General features: G+C 39.4%; 1 long non-coding RNA gene across 1 annotated transcript; it reads right to left on the reverse strand.

Moving 5' to 3' along the window:
* Positions 1-10,681: 10,681 nt before the first annotated feature.
* LOC147155456 (uncharacterized) lies at positions 10,682-12,337 on the reverse strand. The gene is made up of 3 exons (XR_015092320.1): positions 12,079-12,337; positions 11,958-12,001; positions 10,682-11,872 (listed from the first exon to the last, which is right to left on the reverse strand). It is a non-coding gene; the product is annotated as an uncharacterized LOC147155456 (long non-coding RNA).
* Positions 12,338-12,724: the final 387 nt, after the last annotated feature.

Consider the following 12,724-nt stretch of genomic DNA (forward strand, 5'->3'; position numbering starts at 1 on the left):
TCGACCCGATGCAGTGGCATCAGTTTTTCCAACAGAAACAAAGTCTGAGTGCAGTGTGGAGGTATTCAATGAAGCATGTCTAGGATTCTAAAATGTCTGTAATTTTCAAAATAATTTTTTTTGCATGGGAATTAACTGGAATTTATGGGAATGCAAACGGAATTCATTAGGTCAAGATTGACCAGATAACTTAATTACACTTTTTTTTAAAGGTTGTGCGAGTTTGAGTGAGCCTGCTCATGGGCATGTTGGGGGGAAGGTTAGGGTTTTCTTTGTGCTGTACTATGGATGTTTTACTCACTCAACGCTTTTGAGTTGCAATGTAATGTATGAAAGGAGCTATATCAATTTTGATTTGATGTGACAGTCTGGCAAAACAAAAAAATATTTATTTTTTCATTAGGGTTAGTTCAAGGTTGCAAAGATGTTTGCCAGACCCACCACCCATCCATCCATTTATTACCGCTAATCCGGAGTCGGATTCACGGGGGCAGCAGCTTTAGGAGGGAAGCCCAGACCTCCTCAGCCACTTGAACCAGTTCCTCCGGCTGGATCCCAAGGCGTTCCCAGGCCAGCCCAGAGACATAGTCTCTCCAGCATGTCCTGGGTCGTCCCCGGGGTCTGCCGCCGGTGGGACATGCCCGGAACACCTCTCCAGGAAGGCGTCCAGGAGGCTTCCGAACCAGATACCCGAGCCCCCTTAACTGGCTCCTTTCCACGCGGAGGAACAGCGGCTCGACCCTGAGTCCCTCCCGGATGACTGAGCTTCTCACCAAATCTCTTAAGGGAAAGCCCGGACACCCAACGGAAGAAACTCATTTCGGCCGCTGTGTGGCAGACACTCGCAAAGAAATTTCAACATGTTCATTATTCCTTTGCGATTTACATAGAATGTTTGGTGCCGTAAATATACTTTGCAAGTGTCTTGAGAACATCTTTGCAACCTTAGAATAAATAATAATTAAAAACTGACAACAAAGAAAAACTCGCTACATGCACAGTCCCTTGCATGCAAACCTTTGACGCACAGTTAGATACAACCTTTAAGCCCATATCCAAATGAGAGGGAGAGTGTTTGCTTAGGGTTAGGGTTATATTATTGAATATTCGTCATCATATGTTCAGTTATGCAAACATTTTTAATGTTTTTTCCTTGTTCCAAGGAAATTTTGATTTGGAATCATTTTCAGTGAACAATTCCAACCTTGAACAAAGTCTGACGAGAAATCAACAATCACATGTTCTCCTCAGCAGGATACACATTTCATTGTTAGGCTGTTGAGACCACAACATCAGCCTTCACACAATTAACACCCCATGTGTGGATTGACCATATGTATAAATTAGAGAGAAAATTGTAAAATAGAATGAATTGGTTCAATGCCAACTATGGTGCCATAATGATTGTCTCATTTGCTGTCCTAGGTTGTTTTGGACCTAATCAAATGGCCTGAGGAATCTGGGTTGGACGATGAAGATGGTTACTCCGTTGACTGTAGATGTAGAATAATGGGGTACTTGCGTCAGTTTGTGAGGACAGGTAAATTACATGTTGATATTTGTGCACATTTTGTAATGCATAAATGCAGATTTTCAAATGTGGTTGAAAATCAAGGTTTTTTTAACCATTTTTTCTTGTTTATGAACACAAGTTGTATTATGAGTATTAAGCATAAGCATACACATATTGCTACAAGGCAGAATTTTAATTTATAGATACATCTGTGATTTGATTTTCTTAAATGATCATCCTCTAGCAGGGATCACTTTTTTTCCCAGATGTTGCAGAACCTGTTTTTTTCTCAAAAAAAGACTTAAATTAAATTATAAAAACAGTTATCTAATTGATTATTGTTACTTAATTCCACTTTTTTTCTCTCCTTTTTTTTTAGAGTCTCAAGAGAATCTTAAAAGACTCCTGAAGTTCTGGGTGGGATGGGAGATACCCATGCCAGATATGAAAGTGGAGGTGGTGAGAGCGGAACATCCCACATCTTCTACATGCTTCCAAAACTTAAAGTTACCTGGCCACTACAGCCATTACACAGAATTCAGTGACCATTTAAAGAACTGCATCGCCACAACTGATACTGGTTTTGGTTTGGTATAGATCAAAATCTTTATTTCATTACTTTAAATAATGTAGTTCTGATGTTTTGCTAGATAGGTTCTTATTACAGTTCATTGTCAATTTGTACGAAAAGACAATATATAGCACTAAATTATAAAATGTAATTTAGTGCAGGCAGTTTTAAACAAATAACAGCCCAGAAGCGCTTGGCTAGACCCTACACATAGTTTATACTGTGCATGTAGTTCACTGCAGCCAAATAATGGTCTACTCCCATGCGTGTAGAAGGTCCTGCTGGATCCACAGCAGCATGGAGTCCAGCCAGTTCTTGAGGTGTCAAAGGGCAGTCAGTTTCAGGCACATAGACACAAGAGTCGGTGTTGCTGGACACAAGGCCACTACTCTCCCAGTTTATCAGGGGGATGTTCAAATCCTGTAGTTGATATGAAAAACAATTCATTGTCTACTGTTTAAAGTAAGTTTTGCTTACCAATTTTTTAAAAGTACTTACAACATCATTAGACTATTGTACATTATAGTGCAGTCCCATGTGCCACAGTTGGTTCGGGGTACGATTTCCCTCGCTGCTCATGGGATGACTGTCCCAGCCATCTTTAAAAACATCAAGCTGGGCTTGTAGGCGAGGAATGAAGACATAATGGCAGCAGAAAAGGTGAACACTGCTGGACAGGTCCAGGAGATCATCTTCCTCCATTTGGTGCAACGCAGCATAGTAGAGGCAAGTGACTGCTGTGTAGACATCTCGCCAAAGACGTTCAATTTTGTAATGTCAATGTAATTGTGCCCCCCCCCCTTTTTTTTAATTAAAGAAGACATATAGATAACCTTTTAAACCATGTAAAAGAGTGAATCATATTTGGACAAACAAGCAACTGGGTGCAACAATTAATCAACTACTTGGCTATCCAAATAATTATTTAATCATTTTTGAGAGCATGTTTGAATTGTTCTAAATCCTTTTAAATTTAAGCATTTCAATGGCAAATGGTTGTTTTTCTGTTATCAACAAAAAAAGTAGTTTAAAATGATTAATGCAGTTTCATAAATGAAACAAACATTCCATTAATTTCAAGTAATGAGAAAGTAAGGGTGATTAAAAAAAAGAACATAGCAGAATTCTTTACCTTTATTTTGTACATTATTACTATTTGTATGTGTTGGAATGTCACCTTTGAAAATTAGATGTTGCATCTCAAGGGGATATCCTATAAAGCTACAAATCAAATAAAAATTTAAAATCATGCGATATTGCAAAAATGAAAAACTGTAGCTTGGACTTGTGTCGTAAATAGCTTCAAGTTTTTAGGTTTTACAAGTGTTAGTGTTTACCACTGGCAGTAAAGACAACCGTAAGTTGCCAATGTTGATTGCAACTGTTACTTGGTCTTTCATGTAATTGATATTTGATGGAAGTGGTGGAACATAAACTTTGTCTTTAACATACCACCACAAGAAGAAAAAAATAAAATCACACACACAGAGGTTCTGCCAGGCCAATTACAGCCATCGACTGCTAAGTGAAGTTTTCATTCAGTTCATTCTTTTCTCTTTTTCAAATAGGCTAGATGTTGCCCGTGCTGGTGGTGGCCACATTAACCACTTCAAAAACAAGAATAATTTGAATGTATTTACATGTGTCTAACCGGAAGTTTTCTGTGTTGTTGTTATTATTATTTTTTAATATTGCATAGATTTTGGCGTATTCTTTTTTTCTTTCTTTTTTTACTCACCCTGTAAACTTACAAGGTTATGAATGTGGTAGTTCCATAAAAATGAAGTGTCTTCTAAAGTACCTCTGATTATGCACACTTTTCCCTGCAATGAAGCTGTTTTTGCCAACTCCTCTTGTGGAGAACATCAGCTGGGCTACATCCACATTTTCCACCCCATGGTCACCACGAACCCTTAAGAAAATGTAACAAAAATGAGAACTCCTATTAATTATGCATTACACTTCACTGAAACAAAAACCTTAAAACAAGTCAATGGTTAGAACAGGTAGATTTACACTATTAAGGGTAGGATAGGCTAGGTGATGATGTCTGACTATTCTTTGAGGTAAGCCATACTTCTCAACAGCTTCATTGAAGAAGGCAAGGGTTGTGGAGGCTCTGTTATTATTTGCAACAGCAAGATACATTATCTATGTGAGAAGAATGGAATTGTCCCATTGTGACTTCAAACAACTGTACTTTTTATTTTCAAATGATCAAAGTACGTTAACAATAACAATATCAATTTTAAGTGTCAATTTCAAAGCTCTTAACAAATACAATTTCAATAACCTTTAACAGTCATGTAGTAGTTAAAACAGGATTATATTTAAAAAGGTAAAATGCAACAATAATACTCAATGCAATTGGTGTAATGGCACTTGAGAATATCTCATTCTCTACCTTGCATCTGTTTTAAGAGATTCCATAAGAAATGAGTCTTTATAAAATGTCAACAAAGAAAACATGTAATCTAATTCTCAGACAAAGAGTGCCAGCGAAGTCTTAGCATAAAGTCACAGGTAACATGATGGAGTTTTGATTTGTTACTGTAAGTGCAATTAAAGCTTTTCAACTAAAATGACTGTAAGTAAGAGTATTACAGTACTATTATGTTACCATTGAAGAATACAAATGCAAAGGTGCTCCCAAAGAAAATGAAACCGATTTCTGAGGTAGCCATCCTAAACTAGTACTACAATCTGAAGGTCTTCAAAAACAAAAAACAACTAATCACAATTGAAATGCCTGATTCAATGACAAAAAGTTTAGACGTTTAAAGGGAATATCCAATTATTTATACCTTCCTTGAGAAACCATCGATTCCTCCAAATATCACCATATTGTACCTTCAATGACATTTGAGATAAAGAAAAACATTAGGTATTATCACTTTTTTGCACATAGTTAAGTCATGTACAGGTAATATGTTTTGATTTGAAAAACATAACCAACCTTATAAGTTTGTGGTTTGTGTCTATATGCATCAGCGATCTTGGGCCTGGGACAGAGTATGTTCTGCGAACAACACACCTCAATGCTGACATTCTCAGCACAATTCCTGCTGTGTCAACCCTATGCATCGATGCACGAATCCTCTGCCACTGTACACGATGCCCCTGTGCCCGCAACAATCCCATCATTAATCTGTACCCAGCATGTGGGTTGCAGTGGTGTGTTTGTGACACCAGGTTGTCAAGCTCATCATTAGTCAGTTGACCGTACAAGGCCCTAACAGACATAGCCCAGCTGTTCATGTTTCTCTGCAGCGTCCACCGAGAAACTCCTAAAAGTCTGGCAATGTACGCTGCAGATAGCCCTATGCTGAGGAGCTCCGAAACATATTCCCTACATATTAAAATTTTTGGACAACCAGGTTTTGTTCTCCCCACAGGAACCGTTACATGAAGCTCCATTTCATCTTGGGCAGAGAGTAGACCATGCACATCAGTAAGGGCTTCATACACTTGCTGAGGGATCTGAATTTGGTTAGCTAGTGCACTCAGTAAAACCATGTCCTGTGAAATGATAAATTGTAGATAGTCCAGGTCCAGAGGGGCACGCCCAAGGGCAGCTGATAGTCTGTTATGGAGTCGGGCCAGTAAAAGATTCAGCAGCAGTTCCTAGAGAGAAATATAGGGTGTCCATAACATGTTTACAATTTTTAAAACAATATATTACAAAGGCAGTTGTTGAGATGTCTTAAACAGATTTGTTTTATTTTAACCAGTGTTTGTTAATTAAAGTATTCATTCATATTGAATTTATTTGTTTCAGATACTGTGTTGATGGATGGTAAACCTGCAGCAAACATGGCAACAAATCGAGTACCGTTTTCATGTGCTTGGTGTAAATGATGATGCCCATATATAGGTCTATTAAATTAAGTTTAAAAAAAAACTCACACAAATGAAGGTACTTAAAATATCTCAAAATTGTTATAATTGTAAAGAGACTTTTGGGACACTCTGTATAGGTCGTGTGTAATGTGCATTATTATTGATTACATTATTATGCAAACAGGAAGAAATAATAACAAAAAACACACCATTAATGTCAAGACAGTAGCGATATTCCGCTCACCTGCTGCTGCAGCGAAGAGCTGTTGCTCTGATCGGTCATTTTTCTAGAAGGCAAAACAAGATAAAGAACACTATGGAGTCAAATGTGTACATACATAACATCGATTGGGTGCATCTTCCCTCCAGTACCTGTCAATGGCGCATATGTGAGCTACATGAATTTGTTTGTTAGCCAGCTAACTAATACAAGAAATAACAATTTTAACCAACACAGGGGAGCAGCGCACTGCACCATTCTTGGCATATAATGAAGTAGTTTAGTTGTTCATTGTTGTCATATAGCCACAATATTCCAAAGCATGAGATGCAATTACGTCCGTGGCGCCAGAAATGACGATAATGACTAGACTGCTTTAGCATGAAATCAAATGCCAGCTAGCTAGAAAGCTAAATATGTGATGCTAATCATAAAAACAGGTTGGATGACCATCGTCAATATTTGAAAGAATGATGAAGTAACATAATACTTACCTTGTAATAGCAAAAACCAAAAGAGACTGAAGTATTCTTAATATGTATGTTGGTTGGCGACGATGTGTCCTGCTTGTATCCTTCCGCGAGTCCCGCCACCGTCGTTCGCTAAACCAATGAGGTTGCGCTCCAATCCGCTCAAATCCTTCTCACTTGATTGGTCAAGACAACCCTTCATTACACCAGAGCCCGCCCCTTCTTTACGAGTACAAATCACGGCGCTCTACAAGTACAAATTAGTTTTGCTCCATTTGTAGCGCGACAAATGGGGCAAAACTCACGTCACTGAACAGCAGCAGAAAGCCCACTTGTGACTCCTAGTGGCGACTTCTTTGACTACAAGTTGTCATTTCTACAGGTACAAATCACAACTTTTACAGATACAAATTTATAGTTTTTGTACAGGTACAAAAAAAATTTGTACAGATACAAATCATAACTTTTACAGGTACAAATTTGTTTTTACAGATACAAATTTGTTTTACACATACACATTTTTTTTTTTTACAGGTACAAATTTCTTTTACAGACACAATTTTTTTTTTACAGGCACACATTTTTTTTACAGATACAAATCACAAATTTAGACTTTTTTCTACAGGTACAAATTTTTTGCACAAGTTAGTTTTGCACCATATTTACCTCCATATTTGAACGTTGTGTTATCCGGCTGCTGTATTAACAAGATAGGTAAAGTTAAGTGCTAGACATGGTAGCCTACATGCTAACTACACCTGCTAGCGCTAGCTAGAGCTAGCAGATCTCACTTTAAGGTTTTAATGTGCAGTAAAAGAAAACAAAAACAAAGAAAAGTTTGAGTAGGCTCTAAATCTCAATTGTGTATATCCCTCGTTGCTACAATATACAGTAAGGCTTTTGTCTATTCTGTCGTCGTTGTGGTGGTGGTGGGGGAGGGGGCGTCGGTTGTTGAGTTGCGTGTCCTGCTCAACTGTGTAGTGGACTAGAGCTAGCAGATGTTACATTAAGGTTTTAATGTGCAGTAAAAAAAAAATATATATACATATGTTTGAGTATGCTGTAAATCTCAATTGTGTATATCCATCGTTGCTACAATACACAGTAAGGCTTTTGTCTCGTCTGTCGTCGTCGTGGTGGGGGTGGGGGAGGGGGGCGTCGGTTGTTGAGTGGCGTGTCCTGCTCGATCGTGTAGCGGAGCGGCGCCGATGAGGGATTTTGGAAGTATTTTACACTGTTAAATGACCTTCATTGATTGACTACAGCACACATTTGTAAATTGTCAAAGCTGCCTTTATTTTCCCCCTTGAAAGATTACCGTTGGTTTCTGTAGCGATCATTTTTTTCACGGCCATCCAGAATATCCATCCATTTTGCCAAACCGTTTCACCTCATGGAAATTAATGTAAAAGAAAAAAAAAGTAACAATGTTATTACAATACCGTTTTCTTTGTTAATAAGTAAACAAGGAAGTCTATAGTGGATCCATTTTTTTCTATTGTTGATGTCACGATCTGTCACGGTTGAAGTTGGCTGTCACGAAACGGAGTGGAGGACCCAAATGCAGGAGAGCCACGGCAGTGATGCTGATAACTTTAGTTTTAATCAAAAACAAGGAAACACAAAATCACGCCCGAGGGCGGCTAGAACAGCGAGTAGTGTGGGATACAGAGTAGCATCACGGAGTAATAACCCGACACTCCTTGCTGCTTCTGTCAGGCTTTTATCTTGACCTGACGAGCTAATGGGCAGCAGGTGTGTTTGGCGGGATCCGCCCTCCAGCTGTTTCCCCAGCAACTGCAAGTGAAAACAGAAACAGCTGACCCCAATCATGACAGTTGAGGATTTATTGAAGGCTCTGCTCACCCCATCCATTATTTATAATCAATGAACTATACAATGTGTGATGTTACTATACTTCAATTGATGACGGTTTCTTATTTTTATTACAATGACACCACTGCCTCATTAGACTCAATGTACATTTTTAATGTTGCATACACATCTGAGATTAACTACAAATTTTATCTTGAATCTTTTAGCGATCCGCTGAGCACTGTGCGAATTGGAAAGCTGCTGACCGTGATACTTGGATTTCAAACCTTCAGCACCGCCTTGGACTTCCACCTCATCTACCTGCTTCCATCTTGCCCTCAAACAACATAATACATATATAAGATCTACATCACAGAGTCTAGAACGCAAATACAGCTGAACTTGCACTCAACAGCACATTACAAACACTCTAATATCATTACTTTACTATTTTGTTGTGTTTGAATTGATTTCCTTTTTTTACTGCCAGTTTACTTTTGACTTTGTCTTGGGAAGTTTTTTTTATTTTCTTTTTGCTTACAGTAAAGGTAGCTGTAGCAGCATGCCGCGGAAGGGGAAGCGTTCCGAGGCAGCCAAGCGCCGATGGAAGAAGCTGGACCTTGCTGCTCCGGAACTGAGCCCAAACATCGCACCCCAGCAGGTACTTTGCCTCTATTCAATTCTGCACTTGGCGGTGGTGTATTCTGTGTTGAGTTATTTTGAGTCACACTGCTAGGTCCTCAATGTGCTGTATATTTTGTTTTCAGCCTCGGTCCCCACCCTCTGCCACCAGTGATGGGACCACGATGCAGTCTGCAGTGAACAAGGTACGAGTTTCACGCCATATTTTAGCAAGAGTTTATCATTTTTTTTATCACTATTACACTTTTTTTTAATATCCTAAACATTTGCAATGTGTATTTAGAAGGCCAGAGTCCGAACTTCAGCTCCAGCCAGTCGGCTCGCCACTGTGGACGCCCGCTCCCCACCGCATACCTCTACTGTGGCTGCCCACCAGGTATGTTCCACAGCAGGCAAAATGCAATTAACTTTGTTAATGTGCAATACACATTATTTCCGGCTACAAATATAGAGTCAAGCAGAAAAAAATGCTAAAATGCTTATGTAAAAAGCAGTCTGTGTATTCAAGACACTCAATAGTAATGTAAAAAAATCCTTTATTAAAAATGGACTACCAACATGTTTCAACACAAGATTGTCTTCACCAGGGCATAGTTTGACAAATATAGAGTGTATGACTGAGCGATATTTGTGCATCATCAGAAAAAAAAAGTTTGTTTCTATCTTATTCCGTTCTTTAGTAATCAACAATAGAAAATGGTTAGTTTCACCCAATTTCGCCTTTTTTGGACCAAAATACGGAGAAATCAAGCTTTTAGTGAAACGATATTATTTCATGCATTCTAGTGAATTTTACACTTCTTTTTGTCCATGAATGATGTCACAAACACCTAAATAGTGCTTTACTTCTATAAAACACTACCACCAAGAATGAAAAAGTGTTTTTTGATAGCAAAATAACAGTTTATTTACATTCAACATTCAACAGTGTAATACAACAAACATGTGCAACTGTGCAACTGTGCAACTGTGCATGTGTGGTGTGTGTATGTGTTTCTATTTACAATTCTGTGGATGTTTCAACTACACAAGTTTTTTTTTGGTGTGGTATATAGTGTAACATTGCCCTGGGTGCAAGGGGACGCAGCAGGATTTGCACCACAGATTTGTTTCGCTGCGAATGCCCCTTTGAGTGCAGACCCTACACTTTCTTGCTGGCTTTTTTTTCCGGGGGGTAGCAGGTATGTATTGCAGTGTGTGTTTTGCCATGTTGCCATCAAGTCGACTTTCAGGATCGTTATACGGTGACCTGGTGTTCTGTCTGGCTTCCTCATGTCCTTCTGTTTGTATGTTTGTAGCAATGTCCTCCTCCTGGTCCTGTGGTAAGAGCCACCCTCTCACCACCTGCTGGATAAACTCCAAAAAATGCTGACATTTGCCAGGATGTTTAGCTTTGTACAGGATAAAGGCATTGAACAAACATATTTGAAACAGATAGGCAACAAATTTTTTGTGCCATTTCAATGTCTTCCTCGTGAATGGGTGATAAGAAATGTTTTGATCCATCTTATCCACGCCATTCATTGTGGAATTGTAGTCCAAAACACATACAGGTTTCGGGAAAGGCACTCTTTTTTTTTTTTTAGTGCCTACACATCAACTGTCCGCATTTCATCTTTGTGAAAAGTAGTCACCATCCTCAACAAACGCTTGTCCTGCCATGCCACAACCAAAACATTTGTGTTGTGTCTCACCAATTCCCCCCCCACCCCAAGGCCAGTGTTTGTAAGAGAAGTGATCTCATTTGGTTCACCCCTATTTTTTCTCAGTGTTCCACAAACATTTGTACGTGCTGCCAGGAGACGTTCACACAACCCAATTGAATTATAAAAATTGTCCATAAAGAGCGTGTACCCATTTCCTGGCAGACGATCTAGCAAATTAAACACGGTATCCGGCAGAGAACAACTAGTACCAACATAAGGTTGCATATTAAAACAATATCCTGTTTGGGAGTCACACAGGATGTATGACTTAATTCCATATTTGATTGGTTTTTGGGGGTTGTAAACTTTAAACGATAGACGGCCCTGAAAATTCATCATTCCCTCATCAATACATACATTCCTACCGGGTTGGAACAGTTCTTTAAATTTATTTACAATATGGTTGAACACAGGACGGATTTTAAATAATTTGTCATCTGAACTATGTCTCTCATTATTGTTAAAATGTAGGTAACTCCAGATAAGCAGGAAGCGGTTTCGAGGCATCGCGCGACTAAAAAAATGGTGTGGTTTCAATTTCATCCTGAGTCCAATACATTTCTATACTGGGCTTTTTTATATACCCAGTAAGAAATTGGAGTGCAAAAAATGTTTTCAATTCTAATACAGACACTGGCTTCCAAGCACGACTCCTGCAGTGTGGCAGACTTTCAGTCTGCTTCTGCATGGATTGACGTGCATATAAATTTGTTTGATCAGCAATGTGCTGGAGAAGTTCGTTTGAGATGAATAGTTGCAGGAAGTCAGCTGGCAGGGTTGAATTTAGCTCTGCTGCGGCACCCCTTGGTCCTGGAGTTTCAGTAAACAGGAATGTGTTTGGCTGCCAGCCTGTTTCATGCCAGCCAGAACTTTTGGGATCTGCAAATATACATTTCAATATCATATAATATTTATTTTAGATCAGTGTGAAGCAATATATATATATGTTTACCTTTTTTCTTGGATCCACTGGTTGAAATTATAGAAGACATTTACCATCAAATATTTTACTCGTGCTGAGTTGGAGAATCATTTTTTTTTTACCTTTATTCTGCTCACTGTGAGACGCGTCACCTTGAGCCCGACGAGCTGCAGCTGAAAGAAATATATACAATTACAATCATATCGAAAGACCGTTTTCTTTTGTTGTTGCAGTGTATTGAAAACACGTTTTTTATACCTCTCTTTGTCGTGGAAACTGTAGGTTGTCGCTGTGAGCACGATCTATGAATTATACATTCACGTTACACGAGGTGCTAGCAGCGTGCAGGAAAAGTATCTCATAGCAAGTTTGCGCTTACCTTCACAGTCTTCTGCGGATGAAATGCTGTCCGAATCACTTTCTCGAAGATCCGACTGTACCCACTCCTCCGAAGAATAGCCATCCGACTCGGGGTACTCTTCGTCGTCCGAATCAACGTCCGCGTTTGCAGAAGTACTTGGACGTGCACCACGTTTTCCGGCGTTAGCATCGCTAACCGGCGTCGCTTTAAGACGTGGCCGAAGACGTCGCGTCAAAGCCGCAACTTCGGCATCAACCTCGTTGTCGCCATCATCATCATCGCCACCAACATTCAATTTAGCACTGGTTTCTTTTTGAAAATACCGATCAAGCATGAGCTGCTTTCCACCGGTCGTCATTTTTGCTTTCTCTTCCTCCATGCTTTTTGCTTTCTCCATTATCCTCTCCACTCCACTCTAGCTCCGCCTCACCTTTTATACCGACGCCCACGGTGGGCGGCACACCCAAAGTGCAAGGAGAGTCATCGCTGCCATCTAGAGGCCAAAACGAGTCATTAAACTTACTTGATCTGCTTGATATTTTCAGCACAGCTGCCCAAGGCTTCCCTCCACCCGTTTCAAAAAAAACCAAAAAAACATAGGGGACGTCTTTTAACGTCCTCGGCGCCCATCCCTAGGTTTATGCTAAACGTTTTATAACGTTTA

The sequence above is a fragment of the Leptonotus elevatus genome, chromosome 22 (genome assembly GCF_054856555.1).
Source record: "Leptonotus elevatus isolate MCC_2025b chromosome 22, RoL_Lele_1.0, whole genome shotgun sequence".
Classification (NCBI taxonomy): domain Eukaryota; kingdom Metazoa; phylum Chordata; class Actinopteri; order Syngnathiformes; family Syngnathidae; genus Leptonotus; species Leptonotus elevatus.